Raw genomic sequence first — 14,997 nt, forward strand, 5'->3', positions numbered from 1 at the left:
GATTTATTTAGCTGCAAACGATGGGTCCAATTTTCCATTATTATTCTGACAAAACTCTAAATGAAATTAACAGAGCCAGACCTTTTACTCCAATAGTATATTAGAACTTCTATCTGCAAATATGCTCATATACCATGTCAGACTAATGGTCCCACTAATCTCAAGTCCCTATGGGAAAGAACTCCCATCATTTTGTAATATTATATTCCCCCTTTTAAGCTCATTCAGTACTATTGTATGACACTATAGCACCATTTTTGGATACTGAATGCAAAAAGGTTGGGCTGTTTTGTATATTTCTGATTTACAAGTCCTTCACATCAATAGAGAACAAATCTAATGTTTCTAATAATAAAGTTTTATTAATTTAATTATTAGGTGGACATCGAAGTTAGCATTTATTTTAGTACATAGTTGAGAATCTGTGCTTAAATACCTAAGCAGGCAGAAATTTTTAAATGAATCTGCTCACTTTAGTTCACATTCAAAGCCCCCTGAAGTCTAGGGAATCTCTTTCTTAATATGAATGGGATTTGCATTCAGAGCTATAGGAGCAAATGAAGAGCTTTACAGGAGACAAATTGACACTAGGAGATTCATTATTGTGTAAAGTCTCCCTTTGCCAACACACACACACATACACATGCATAACCCATGCTTATGTGTAATTTCTGTGGCAATTTGTCAATTTCTTTTAACTGAAGCTATGAATATACATAAGGAGAAGAGTCTACTCTTTGTTTCATTGCTTATTGAAAAAAGTACAGATAATAAGTTTCTCAGTATAGTTCCCCTTTAATAATGTGACTCTAATGACAAAAGATAACATAGCAGATGTATCTTCCAAAAAATTCCATCAAAGCCAATGGTTTTCTTTTTGTTCCAAAAGCTCTCATTTAAAATGCCGAGATTCATTACTTTCATGTCAGAGTGCCTTATGGCAAGGGTTGTATCAAATGCTATTTTTTTTTCATTCAAACTGTGATTTAATAAAATATAACAGGATATATCATCTCCTCCCTAGAGCTATCTATACCATATAATTTCACATATTGTTCGCTTTATTTACTTTACCACAAGGGTTTTGACTCACAGCTTATTATGTTCATAATCTGAAAAGTAAGTTTAGGTTCTGTTAGGCATGGAAACTTACTCTTATAAGATAGTGTCATACAAATCAGACTGATAACCTACAAGAAATCAGGTAAAATAATAGCTGTGTTTGCTTTTTCCACTGAATTTACCTTTGTATCATCCCTTCTCCAAAGCATCAACCAAGCTTTAGATATCCACTTAATTTGTACTTATCAGCAAGTCATTTCAATAATGTGCTATTTTCCCCCCATGAACTAAACCTTTTTATTTAATTCTGTTTTATTTAGAGCTGCACAGGGATATGGATGTGTCAGGGGACTCTGCTAATGGGGCAGCTAAATGTCAGGGTTAATTCAGGTCATTTGTATCCAGTGACAGAGTCAACTGTGTCTCACTGTGAGGAATAACCAGATTATTCTGCGGTTAAATTAGCTCAGATTTGGCCCAGGCTATCTGCTTCTGCAGTCACCTTTGTTTTTTTTTTCCAATGTCAATTGCTGAGATGCTGGTGGGGATAGGGAAGCTTTCTGTTATAACCTGAAAATGGAATCCATTTCCTTCTCAGCTAGTGAAGGCCATCAGGAAGTTGCTCAGGCTATTGTTGGAAATAATTTCCATGAGCTGTCTCTGGTAGACAACGTATAATTTTCTTTGAAAGAGGTGATTAAGCAAGCTGTCACTGACAATGACAATATCCAAAAAAAGGTTTTTTTATTTTTATTTTTGTATTCCATTACTGAAAATTATCAAGAAAGCTTTGGTAGAACCGGTTGAGAATCTAATATCGCTTTCAGGAATATTTACCATAGGAATTTACCATAGAGACTATGCTGATAGTGGTGGTCAGCAGATGAAGAAGATAATATGTCCATGCGGTTCCTTTTGTATCTGTCAGCTGTCTGTGATAGCACTAACACTCATGGAACTTAATATGAAGCAGTGGAGTCCCACATGAATATCTCTGTCCTTTTCTTTTTGAGAATCATAGAATACTAGGACTGGAAGGGACCTTGAAAGGTCTTCAAGTCCAGTCCCCTGCCCTCATGGCAGGGCCCAGTCCTGTCTAGACAATCCCTGATAGACATTTATCTAATCTACTCTTAAATATCTCCAGGGATGGAGATTCCACACACCCCTTAGGTAATTTATTCCACTCTGACAGTTAGGAGCTTTTTCCTAATGTCCAACCTAAACTTCCCTTGCTGCAGTTTAAGCCCATTGCTTCTTGTTCTATCCTCAGAGGCCAGGAAGACCAAGTTTTCTCTTTCCTCCTTGTGACATCCTTTTAGATATCTGAAAATCGCTATCATGTCCCCTCTCAATCTTCTCTTTTCCAAACTAAACAAGCCCAATTCTTTCAGTCTTCCTTCATAGGTTATGTTCTCTAGACCTTTAATCATTCTTGTTGCTCTTCTCTGGACCTTCTCCAATTTCTCCACATCTTTCTTGAAATGTGGTGCCCAGAACTGGACACAATATTCCAGTTGAGGCCTATTCAGTGCAGGGTAGAGTGGAAGAATGACTTCTCGTGTCTTGCTCAAAATACACCTGTCAATGCATCCTAGAATCATATTTGCATTTTTTGCAACAGTGTCACACTGGTGACTCATATTTAGCTTGTGGTCCACTAAAACCCCTAGATCCCTTTCTACCGAACTCCTTCCTAGACAGTCACTTCCCATTCTGTATCTGAGAAACTGATTGTTCCTTCCTAAGTAGAGCACTTTGCATTTCTCCTTGTTAAACTTCATCCTGTTTACCTCAGACCATTTCTCCAAATTGTCCAGATCATTTTATATTATGACCTTTCCTCCAAAGCAGTTGCAACCCCTGCCATCTTGGTATCATCTGCAAACTTAATAAGTGTACTCTTTATGCCGATATCTAAACTGTTGATGAAGATATTGAACAGAACCAGTCCCAAAACAGACCCCTGTGGAACCCCACTTGTTGTACCTTTCCAGCAGGATTGTGAACCATTAATAACTAATCTCAGGGAACAGTTATCCAGCCAGTTATGCATCCACCTTATAGTAGCCCCATCTAAGTTGTATTTGCCTAGTTTATTGATAAGAATATCTTGAGAGACCATAGCAAATGCCTTACTAAGGTTTATATATACCACGTCTACTGCTTCTCCCTTATCCACAAGACTCGTTATCCTATCAGATTGGTTTGACATGATTTGTTCTTTACAAATCCATGCGGGCTGTTCTCTATCACCTTATTATCTTCGAAGTGTTTGCAGATGATTTCCTTAATTACTTGCTCCATTATCTTTCCTGGCACATAAGTTAAACTGACTTGTCTGTAGTTTTCTGAGTTGTTTTTATTTCCCTTTTTATAGCTGGGCACTATATTTGCCCTTTTCCAGTCTTCTGGAATCTCTCCTGTCTTCCATGATTTTCCAAAGATGATAGCTAAAAGCTCGGATACCTCCTCTATCAACTCCTTGAGTATTCTAGAATGCATTTCATCAGGCTCTGGTGACTTGCAGGCATCTAACTTTTCTAAGTGGTTTTTAACTTCTTTTTTTATTTTATCTTCTAAATCTACCCCCTTCCCACTAGAATCCACTATGTTAGGCATTTCTTCATGACACTTCTCGGTGAAGACCGAAACAAAGAAGTCATTAAGTATCTCTGCCATTTCCAAGTTTCCTGTTACTGTTTCTCCCTCCACATTGAACACATAGAAGGTTATAGGGATTTTTATATAGCTAGCTAGAATTCATGAACTGTGATATCATCAGTATGAAATACCCACTAGCTCTATTTGCCAATCTCTTCAATTCAAACTTCAGTGAAGCACATTGCCTAGCATCTAATTATGAGCTTAAGGATGAGACCAAGCTGATGTAGTTAAGAATGAGGTAACACCTATGGTGTGTCTAGATAACAGAGTTTTTTCGAAAAAAAGTGACCTTTTTTCGAAAAAACTTCCCCTGCATCTAGACTGCTGCCGCGTTCTTTCAAAAGTAAATCGAAAGAATGCGGTAGTATTTTCGACCGCAGGAAACCTCATTTTACAAGGACTAACACCTTTTTTTGAAAGTGCTCTTTTGAAAAAAGGCACTATTTAATGCAAGCTGTGCTTTTTCGAAAGAGAGCATCATCCAGACTGCCTGGGTTCTTTTTTTAAAAAAAGTGGCTTGCTTTTTCGAAAGTACTGGTTGTAGTCTAGACACTCTTTTTCGAAAGAGGCTTTTTCAAACGCATCTTTAGAAAGCCTTTTTCGAAAGAGGTTTGCAGTCTAGACATAGCCCTAGTGAGCAAATATAAGAAATAGAGGAATGTATATCTCTCATCATTTATTACACTAGTTTGCAACTGCTATGTCTAAATTACATTTCTCTTCCAAATGATGAATGTAAATGAAGTGCGGATTTACAAATCTTGCACTTCATTTGCATAATCATGTGAGAGCACTTTTTTGAAAAAAGGATTTTTTGAAAAAGAAACCGCAGTCTAGATGGGGTTATTTCGAAAAAAAAAAAAACCTTTTACTAAAGAACCCATACACCTCATCTTTTCAGGTGTACGGGTTCTTTCTAAAAAGGTTTTTTTTTTTTCCTAAAGAACCCCGTCTAGGCTGTAGTTTCTTTTTCAAAAATCCCTTCTCAAGCGATTATGCAAATGAAACGCGAGATTTGTAAATCCATGTTTCATTTGCATTTTCAATGGGGCTCATTTACATTCCTCTTTCAGAAGAGGAATGTAGTTTAGACATGCCCCTAGTGTTTCCCCTAAGGAACATTTATCCTTTAGTGCTGGGACTGCCCAGGTTGGCCAATATACGCAGAGGGACAATACTAGCACTTGATGGCATACATTATGTTAGTGAATGAGCCCCTGATGTTGTGCCTTATGTTGTTAGGTCCTGTGATGGTATTGCTTGTATAGATATGTGGACAGAGTTGGCAATGGGGTTTGTTGCAGAGAGAGGGTTGGGACAGTTCTTGTTTATTAATGCCTCAGTTAGCTCCCTCTTGGATGAACCTTTGACAGCTCACTTTATTTTTTCCTCCTTCTCTCTCTTCTTATGTATTGGTCTTCTATGCCAATATTGTCTATTCGGAAGTGGCTGAATTTAATTAGAGAGCTGCAGCACTTCTTGAACATGTTCCACACTCTTACGGTAATAGTGGTAGGTATCTGTCAATGTATTGGAAAAGCATTTTAAGCTCTATGATATCCCTTTAACTCCTTGTTTGCTAGTGCTTTGTGTCTGAGTATTTTATGGGGGGAAAAGAAACAGAAAAGGAGAATATAGAGTGTTGTATTCACTACCATAAACAGAAAGCAAACCAAGCATGGCTTGGTTCTGTAAAACCTCACTATATTAATTCAAACTTAACTAATTGTCAGAGCTCTCACACCCACACCAGGGAAGAGATGGGGTGGGGTGCAGAAGGGGGGGATGGCCCTGGTTATTGTTGTATTTATTGGTGAACTATCCAAACATCCAATCTTTTAAACCTTTTTCAAACATGTCTATGTCCTTGTTCTGAAAAATTAGTACAGTATAAGGGTATGTCTACACTTGCACCTTCTTTCGAGAGAGAGATGCAAATGCAGTTGAGCGAAATTGCAAATGAAGCACGGATTTGAATTTCCCATGCTTCGTTTGCATATTCATGTTTTGGTGTTATTTCAAAATAGCGATATTTTGAAAAAAGAAACACTATAGAATAGGGTTAAGCGAACTCATGAAGAAAGTGGTGGTAGGAATATTGATGTTCCTTGTCTTAATATGCTCTATATACATAATGATACAGCTAGCCTTATGCTGTATTAAAAGGTGCTTACAAAAGATAGACAATGTAGCAGAAAGCAAGGTACAACAGATCTTCTTCTAAATGTACAGAACCCTCCCGAGAAAGACTACGAAGACACTTGCACGTTTGAGGATGAATGGGAATGGATGCTTAAGATTAATTGTGATTCACAAGTGGATCAAAGGGGGAAATGAAGGATAAACTTAACTGTTGTCAGTATGACCTCTGTGTGACCTGGATGTTAAGTCTGGTCTTTGTAAAGAGGTACGTGCTTGGACTTGGGTATACAATCAGGAGGGGATAGGTGTAACTGGTTTGAACCTGTAGTAAGGCCTCCAAAGGGACTGTGAGGGGACAAATAATGATTGGAGGGAATTTGGTGCAAAGGGGCATGACCTGTATATGCATGCAATTGTAAGTGGTCAGTGAAAAAGAGGTAATTACCATGTAAGGTAGTATAAAAGACCTCACCTTTTGTTTGGGCAGTTGCAGAAACTTTTCCTGAGTATCCTGGAGATTTTTGCCTTGGAATGCATTCCTGAATAAAGCTGGTTGCTTAAGAAGGGTGTCTGGAATTGATTTGGTAGGGGTTTGGGCCCCCATCCGAACCCTCGGATTAAATTCTCCTTCACTGTCTAGATCCGGTTATTTCAAAAGAAACCCCTTCTTCTGAAATAACCCTTATTCCTCCTACAACGAGGTTTACAAGTTATTTTGGAAGAAGGGTTTTCTTTCAAAATAACTGCGTCTAGACGGCATTTCTTTTTTCGAAATAGTGCTATTTCAAAATAGCGCCATAATGTAAATATTCAAATAAAGCATGGGAAATTCAAATCCGCGCTTCATTTTCAATTTTGCTCAGCTGCATTTGCATCCCTCTGTCGAAAGAGGGTACAAGTGTAGACATACCCTAAATGATAGAATCATTGAATTATGCCTGTTCTCTTTTTTCCACGGTGTTAACAATTTGCTGTAGATCCATATCAATTCCCCACCCATCTTCCTTGGAAAGGAAATTGGCAAGCGCATTGTACTCACTCACAGTTGGCCCCAAATACAGGCAATGCCACAGGTGCATAGGACCTAGATGTTAATGTTGACTTGCTTTATGTACATATAAAAGCCTCTCAAAGTTGTGTGCTTATTAGAACTTAGTAAAAGTCAAGTCACATAAGATCTTCCAACATGGTGATGAGATACCAGCGATGACATGTGACGTCTGCTGTGAAAATTCCATTTTTAGATAGTGTGTTAACACCACTAAGAAGTGCTTTTGAGAGGATTTGGTAGATGATCATCAGATCTGCTACATTTAAAAATGACACCAAAACATTTGGGGATCCCTCAGGCCTTGGATTTAAAAATGTCACCAAAATAGCTAGAGAAATGCATGGAGATTAGGTAAATCATTGGCAATTAGCCAGGATGGGTAGGAATGGTACTCCCAGCCTCTGTTTGTCTGGAAATGGATGACAGGAGAGGGATCACGTGATGATTACCTGTTGTGTTCCCTCTGGGACATCTGGCATTGGCTACTGTTGGCACACAGGATATTGGACTAGATGGATCTTCAGTCTGACCCAGTATGGCCATTCTTGTGTTGTTATTTGGGGATCCTTCAGGCCTCAGATATTAAAATGTCACCATAACATCCATCAGGCCTGAATGTCCCAAATTTCAGAGTTTAGGATTTAGGAGAAGAGATCTATTTATCTTTGGGGAGGGAGGAACTACCATGGTCTTCAGTAAAAGAAGGGTAAGAAAACCTTGCAGTTTCAAACTCACACTGCGGTTTCAATAGATGAGCATGGGAGATTAACTCTTCTAGACAGGAAAAAATATGTACAGAATGGAGACACTGGCTTTATGATTTATTAGTATAATCTGTTACCCACTAACTCCTCTGTGTCTGTGAAGAGTTCATGGGCCACTCTATCTAGAACAATCCCTTAGGGCACGTCTACACAGCCAGGCTAAATCCAAAATAAACTACGCAACTTGAGCTATGACAATTGCGCAGCTTATGTCAAAATAGCATATTTTGGCTTTCGATGATGTCTGCACAGCAGGAAATCCAAGTTAGAGCACTCTTCCTCCAACTTCCTTTACTCCTCATAAAATGAGGGTTATAGGAGCTGGAGTAAGAAGTCCTCCAGCTCAACTATGTCAAAATACCTGCTTGTAGTGTAGTCGCGGACTATGTTATATCAAAATAACATCAGTTATACCAAAATAACACTGCTGTGTAGACGTAGGTCCTAACTACTTATGTTAAATAATTTCTTTCGCTTTTCATTTAGCTGTGATGCTGGGAGTACCTTTTCTAGACCTGAAGAAGATCTGTGTGTGTTTTGAAAGCTTGTCTCATGCACCAACAGAAGTTGGTTCATTAAAATATATGACCTCACCCACCTTGTCTATAATATAATATATCTCAGAGTGGTCTGTGAAACCACTTTTAGAATCCTGCTAACTGACTGTGCTGATGTGTTTAGTTACTAGCTCTGTGGCCATAAAGCCTCACAGCTCCTATTGGCTCCAGTTTGCTGTTTGCAGCCAAGGAGAGCCATGGGAAGTGGCACGAGCCTGTTGGCTGCAAATGGTGAATAGGAGCCATTGGGAGCCACGAGGCTCCGTGGCCGCAGAGCCAGTAAGTAAACACACCAGCACAGCCAGTTAGCAGGTTTGTCAAAGTTGTTCTGCAGACCGCTTTGAGAAACACTGCTCTAATATCATGGAACCAACACAGCCACAATTGCACTGCTTACAAAGTTACAGATTGTGAGTTCACTTCACAGATGGTCATCCAAGAGGAAATAAAACAAATCTTTTGAGGTTTGTTTATGAGTAATAAAATGCTCTCAGAAATACTTCTCTCTGAGCACATTCTTTCCTCCCTTTTGCTAATGAAGCAAAAAGAAGATAAGGTTTTATCTTTTTAATAACAAAATACAACAAAACACCCATAGTTTAGTCAATGGTTTCTACTCCCCTTCCATTACTATAAATCGTAGACTCACAGTTCCGCTAAGAAAAGCTTTTGCTGGTAAAATATGCTCCGTTAGGGAAAATAAAGAGCAATACCGTGAAGAATATTTTCACACAGAGGCAAAGGTAACCAAGTTTGCATTGCTCTTCTTAGAGTTCTCCAAGTAATTTTACACATCACTCTGGAAACTGGTACATTTGCTAGAAAGCGGGAGACAGCCAGAAGAAACTTCAGTATAATGTGACTATAATAATCTCTTTTGGTCTCACCATCTACCTTCTCTTTGTGAATTGATTTCCCTTTATTTTCCATTTAAAAATCACTGAATACAAATATCAATAGTATAACGGTGACTTAAATCCTAGAAACTCCTTTTGTTCCCTGATTAGTAGGATTAATTGTGATGTTGTGTAAGAAATTATCTTCTGTATGTGACGGTGCTGTGCCAAAATACCAATTTCACTGTCATTTTTGGTGGGAAACTGTAGGTCAGCTTTACTCTCGCCACAACTGGGAACAGATTTCAAAAAGAATTTAATTCCCACTTGGTTACCTGAAGGAAGCAGCCAGATTATTTAGAGGTACGTAGCATCCAGCATGTCCCATTAAAACCAATGGACGCATACTGGATGCTTACCAGTTTGTCATATTCTTTGAACATAAAAACTGTTTTCCATTGGCCTCTGCAGAAAATACCAAATTTTCATAACCCCTCATGCACCAGAAAAAAGAGAGGGGGAAAGAGGGGAAAATATTCATAAATACCTCAGTTGTGCCTCATGAGCTCTGTTATTCAGGTGCCTCGTTCTTCTCTGTGGGCTCAGTTTCTCGACACTTCCTATGACACATAGCAGCCAGGGACTCCCATGGTGTACTGTGACAGCTCCTGGGAGACTGGGACATGTAGTCTAGCCAGGGAACCCAGTCCATAGAAAAGGAGGGTGGCATGAGGCTCCATAACTGTATTTCCTAATCCAACACTTTAGCTGAATTTGTTCCAATTTTGGCCAAAAAAATTGGGTTTTGTTTTTTAGTTTTTCACTTGAAACAAATGTGTTTTAATTTGTGTCTTTTTTTTCCCTTAAGACACCTCCCCCTTTCCCCCCCCCCCCCCCCTCCCAATTTTCCAATCAGTTCGAGAGAGGAATGGTTTTGAAAATCTGTCCACTTATTTAAAGGACTAAATGTGAGCTGCTAGGTGCTGATCCCTTTTGAAAATCTGGCCCAGCATGAACATTTCCAATAACAGCAGCAAAACCACCCTGTCTTCCTTTTGACTATGTTACCTAGCATAACTTTATAACATAACATGACATAACCTAATAAAGTATAATGTGGCCTGTCAAGAGCTGTATTAAATAAGATAGCAAAGATCAGGTGTTTGGCATGTATTTAGATTGCTAATATGCACTTAGGAATAGTGAGGCTATGTAACAGATGGTATATTTTGCTAACTATAGTGTTTCTGCAGAAATCTATAAATAAGTTATTACCTATTTCTCTATAAATTCCTTCTATTCTTTGCCTGCGTTTCTCTCCCTTTGTGAATAATGAGTTGCCACAAACTGCATTGTACCATGAACTGCAAGTCAAAAAAATAATCCCCTTTCAGAACTGTGTGTGCTGGCAGATTACTATTGGGATGGCACAATTAATCAGTCAAATGTAATAATGAGGGCATGTAGACTAAGCAAAACACTCAGGTGAATAAGTGATTCTTCACAATGAAGGGTGGAAATGTATGGACTCAGCTGTGTGTGGCAGCAAGTCATCATCTTCAGTAGGGAACTTTTGCAGACCTCAGCAAGAGAGATATATGCTTAGAGCAGGAAAAACATATGTTACCCTGTGGAAACCAAATTAGCAGCTGACAGGACTATTTCTGATAGAGGCTGAAAAATCTGAGGTAGTGAGGCTTCCAGATTTGCATGGGGTGTAAATATGTGAGGGAAGTTGCTATAATGGGTATGAATTGTTATAGGTCTGTCAAAGTCAACAGAATTACACTGATTTACACCAGCAGAGGATATGGCCTGTGATTTTTTAATTTGGATATTCAATTACAATAAAAGCAGAAGGTAAAATGAATAGTATTTTAGAGGAGAATGAACATCAGAGCAGTTTTGCTAAGTACTGCACTGCAGCTACCAGGAGATAAGCAAACCCATAGTGATCAGTGAAGTGTTTAGTTAAGGTGATGAATGATGATATCTAGAGAAATGCACTAATGTAATATACACAAACATTTCCTGCTCATTATGCTCATGCTACTGCATTAAAAGAGCTGATGATCAATCACTGAAAGGAGTCTGTATCCCAAAGTCTTTCTTTTAAAAGTGTTTAATGCCAACCACTACCAGAAATGCTGATTGCACCAGGAATTTATAATTATTTTGATTTTTGCCTATAGGTTCCTTGATTTTTTTTAATGTAAATTGCTTTTAAAATAAAGAGATGGAGTAATTCTTTGAAGTCACTCAACAGTGTATCCTAACATGTCACAATGCAATGACTGGATATGGGAAGATAATGCAGTTTTGTACAGCTGGGTATCAAAATCCCATCAGGAGTAAGAAAAAATTTAATGTTGCCTATTTATAATAATTTCACATCTACATAAATTTACATAAGGGTAGTTGGGACACTTTCCAATCTGCATCTTAATCAAATATCTAACTTCAAGGTGATGAAATGCTATTCTGTTCTTTTTTGTGCATTTTAAAATGTCAGGGTGACAAAGTTGTCCGTGTCCTCACCTTTCAGACAGAAGCTGGTAGGGAGAGAAGGATGAACTGGTGCTAATAAAACATGAACTTGCTCGAAGCTGATTGTCCATCCCCTGATCTGAATCAATTTTTTCCCTAGATTGAGTCCCCTTATTCTGCCTTACTCTGGTTCTATCAACATCTCTACTTTCCACCACTATTCTTAGGGTATGTCTACACTACCCCCCTAGTTCGAACTAGGGGGGGTAATGTAGTCATACGGAGTTGCAAATAAAGCCCGGGATTTGAATTTCCTGGGCTTCATTTGCATAAAGCTGGCCGGCGCCATTTTTAAATGCTGGCTAGTTCGGACCCCATGCCACGCGGCTACACGCGGCATGGACTAGCTAGTTCGGATTAGGCTAGTTCGGATTAGGCGTACAGCTAGTTCAGATAGGAAGCCTATCTGCACGGGGTCTGAACTAACCGGCATTTAAAAATGGCTCCGGCCGGCTTTATGCAAATGAAGCCCGGGAAATTCAAATCCCGGGCTTCATTTGCAACTCCGTATGACTACATTACCCCCCCTAATTCGATCTAGGGGGGTAGTGTAGACATACCCTTAGTCCCTTTCCTACAGCTGATTTCTCTCTTTTTTGAAACTATTGGGTACAGCATTTTCTTTAGTGAGCCTTGTCAACTAACAGCTATATAACTAACATGCTGACTAAAAACTAACCGGTTCTAAAAGTGCTCTTAGGTGATTTGAATACAAATAAATTTGATGGTATCTGCAATTCTTGCTTACAGATACATATCATTCTGATATCATGGTGAGGGAACTATGTAGAAAATAATGAATCTGAATACTATTCTGTGAAGTAGAAGCATAACAGGCATCAAGACCACGAAGTACTGACACACCTTTTTCAATAAATTAAATCCAGTTTATACACCCATGCCTGTTGAGTGATAAATAATGCTATTGTAACCCAAGCCTGCTTGGTGTGGCTCTCTGGCCCCCTCCAGTGGTCCCTAGGCTATCTAGAGCAGTGGCTTTCAAACTATGGGTTGTGATCCAGTACTGGATCATGGAATATCAGGCACTGGGTCTCATTGTTGCACAGTGATCAGGTGACCAGTGGGGGTGCTAAGGCAGCTAGCTACCTGCCTATCCTGGCACCACAAACTATACTGTGCCCCAGAAGCAGTTGGCAGCAGGCCCATGGTGGGGCGGGGGGGAAGTGCACAGGGCTTTGTGCACTGCCCTGCCCTGAGCACTAGCTCCACACTCCCACTAGCTGAGAACCTGCTGATGGCTGTTTCTAGGATGCAGCATGGTCTATGGTGTCAGGAGAGGAAGGAAGCCTGCCTTAGTGTAACCCACACAACTAGGCTACATCTACACTGCACCTCTCTTGCGCAAAAGCCTATGCAAATGAAGCACAGATTAGCATAATGTGCATAATTAATTAAAGGGCATTTTTGCACAAGAGGCTTTTGAGCAAAAAGGAGCTGTGTAGACTGCTCCTTTTTGAGCAAAAAAAAAAAAAACCCTCTTGCACAAGAGCCATTCTTCCTGAAAAAAATGAGGAAGAACGGATCTTGAGCAAGAGGTGTTTTTGCGCAAAAAGGAGCCATCTACACAGATCCTTTTTGCGCAAAAGCCTCTTGCACAAAAATGCCCCCTAATTAACTATGCAAATGAAGTGCAGCAATATGCTAATCCACACTTCATTTGCATAGGCTTTTGCACAAGAGAGGTGCAGTGTAGACATAGCCCTCTTGTGTTCACTGTACCATGCAGTGGCACTTAGACCACAGCAACAGATAAAGAACAAGAGACCTCTATAGGATGAGCTGCGAGCCAGCTGCTTTTTAGCTCAAAGGGTAGAGGCTCCTATACTAAACTCCAGAGGTCTCAGGTTCAAATCCACCTGGTGGTGGTTACATTAGCCATGTTGCACTGCTTACTGGATGCTGTTCAAGTTAAGCGCCTCCTGCCACAGCCCTCACACTCCAAAAGCTAGAGCCTTGTCCTATACCACAAATCTCTCAGCCTCACTCTAGAGGCTACACTCGAGCCAATTTATTTTGGGTTGCTGGTATCAACAATTTTCTTCAGCTGAGTCACGAGAAAAAAAAGTTTGAAAACCACTGATCTAGACAGCCTTAGTTAGCTAGGCCACAGGTGGATTTTAGCTCATGAAGCAGAGACTCATTAATTTTCAGAAGTTACCAGGTTCAGTCCTGCTTATCCACAGCCTTACACTATCAACAGAAACTGAATGATTTAAGTAGAGACAGATAAGCCTTAGAATGCTCTTAGCTTGGGTTCAGTTGGGATGCTTATTAAAAAAAAACCTGTCAGAAATATCCAGACCTCCTGTCTTAGTAAATTTGGGTTAGGAATGTCACAAGAACAGGTTGTTTCATGATGTTCTCTGACATTTCCATCACTTCTGCTCCCCTGTTATAGCTGGAAATATTATGAGGATAGCTGTTATTGTGGCCTTCCAGCATTTCTTGTTGCAGTCCTTGCCAGAAACACAAAATAAGAATATAGAACTGCATGGGGGAGCAAACAATCACTATACTCTTTTTCTAAGTTTTGAAGACTAGCTCATAAAGAAAGTATTGATCCAAACATTTCACAGGTTCAAAAAAAGTTTTAGTTATTCATTCTAAAAATGGGTCAAGGTTCAGACCACTCCAATTCATCTGATGTAGTGGGTTATACCCATGAAAGCTCATGAGTCTATATATTTTGGCCAGTCTCTAAGGGTATTTCTCTACACGAGGAAATTATTTCAAAATAACATATATTGTAATAATAACTCTCAAAATAACTATCTTTAAAAAGTGTGTCCATGCTACAGGAAAGCCTTAAAATTAGTCCAAGGCAGTTAATGTAGACATGTTACCTCGACTTAGAGCCCCAGGAAGTACTGGGGAGTAATTACGTTGAATGTCTCTGGGGAGCAGTTATTTCAAAATAGCAGCAGTGGAACGGTCACGCTACTGCTATTTCAAAATAAGCATTTATTTCTTGTGGAAAGCAGGAGTTATTATTTCGAAATGACCAACCCATTATTTAGAAATAACAGGCTCGGTAGTGTGGAGCTCCACTGTTATTTTGAAATAGGGGAAGTTATTTTGAAATACCTCCCTAGTGTAGACTAGAGCTGAAGTGCCACAAGACTACCTGTTTTTTTGTTTTGTTTCTTTTAATTTTAACTAGTATTGACCCTAGATATAAGCCTAGCTTTATAGGACAGGACATTTGCAACTATTTCTTGCACTGGGAATAAAATATCTCTTGCACATTAGAGAAGCAATGGAATTGGGACTGAGAGAAGAATGTAGCTCTGGCTTGGGGGATCCTTGAATCAATCTGCTAGTGCAGGGCAGTGTTTCAGAAAGACAGTAAC

The 14,997-nt window shown here is 39.4% G+C and overlaps 1 protein-coding gene across 3 annotated transcripts in view; it reads right to left on the bottom strand.

The window, feature by feature from the left end:
* The window catches only part of CNTN6 (contactin-6), a 150,174-nt gene that overhangs the window by 120,160 nt on the left and 15,017 nt on the right, over window positions 1-14,997 (bottom strand). The window lies entirely within an intron of this gene.

Source organism: Pelodiscus sinensis, chromosome 11 (genome assembly GCF_052426305.1).
Source record: "Pelodiscus sinensis isolate ZL-2025 chromosome 11, ASM5242630v1, whole genome shotgun sequence".
NCBI classification, from domain to species: Eukaryota; Metazoa; Chordata; order Testudines; family Trionychidae; genus Pelodiscus; species Pelodiscus sinensis.